Source organism: Mesitornis unicolor, unplaced genomic scaffold (assembly GCF_000695765.1).
Source record: "Mesitornis unicolor isolate BGI_N332 unplaced genomic scaffold, ASM69576v1 scaffold14247, whole genome shotgun sequence".
Taxonomy (NCBI): Eukaryota; Metazoa; Chordata; class Aves; order Mesitornithiformes; family Mesitornithidae; genus Mesitornis; species Mesitornis unicolor.
In genome coordinates, this window is record NW_010198492.1 from 50,605 (window position 1) to 51,582 (window position 978).

Genomic DNA, 978 nt, shown 5'->3' on the forward strand with positions numbered 1-978 from the left:
AGAACATGGTTTGTTTTCTTTTTTTTTCCAAGAGGTTCCCAAGAAAGAAAGAAACAAATCCCCAGGAGGAAGAAAGTGAGAATTAGGCTCTATTAAGAAGTAATTCATAGGAAATAATTCTTTCACCAGTAGTGGGAGAAAGCCAGGGCTGAGTGAAGGAGTGCTGACTGTTGATCTATATCAGAAGGAAGGGGGACAGAACAGAAAGAAACCTGCCGTTGTTTGTTCTGTTTAGATTGCTCTAGGAGGTGTGGTAGATAAAGCCAGTAGTTATTTTAAAGTAAGTAGTAAGCTTCAGTAATCTACAAGAATCAGGCTGGGATAAAAATGTCTTGAGTCATGTGTGAGCTAGGCCTGTTAGTGATCCAGGTCGTGCAGTTCAATTCTGTTAAAAAAATTAAAAGTAGTCCTAATGCCAGAAGTACACCAGAGATGCAGAAGTAGCACAGCTCAACATGTTGGCCTGGTAGTGTGGTGGTGCTGGAACAAGAGTTGTTCAGAAAGATCATTGGGAAGGAAGGCTCTGCTTCTTGCAGAAACCTGCATATCTGATTCCCCTCTTGGGTAATTTGGGCTCTGTGGGTTCCCTGGTTTGCAGCAGCTTCAGAGGGAGGGGAGCAGTCAGGGTAACCCAAGTAAGAGCTTGTTCCTTGCCATTAGGGGACAGTCTAAGACAACAGAATGTAAATGTCGGTTGAGGTTTCTGGAGCAGTGCTAGCAACTTGGCTGCAACTCTTCAGCATAACGAGCTATTTTTTCAGCACAGATTAGTGAAAGGTTGTATTTTAGCATTAACTGTTCTTCCTTCCCCATGTTGGGTTAGTGAGATGTGCCACATCCTCATGTGCATCATCTGTTTGCACACGCAACAGAAAAACCACCCACATCCTAAATTCTGTTAGAACTTTTATAGCCTCTCTTCTTGTCCTGTTTTAACTCATCTGCAGAAGGAATCACACCCTGAAGACACAGGTACGT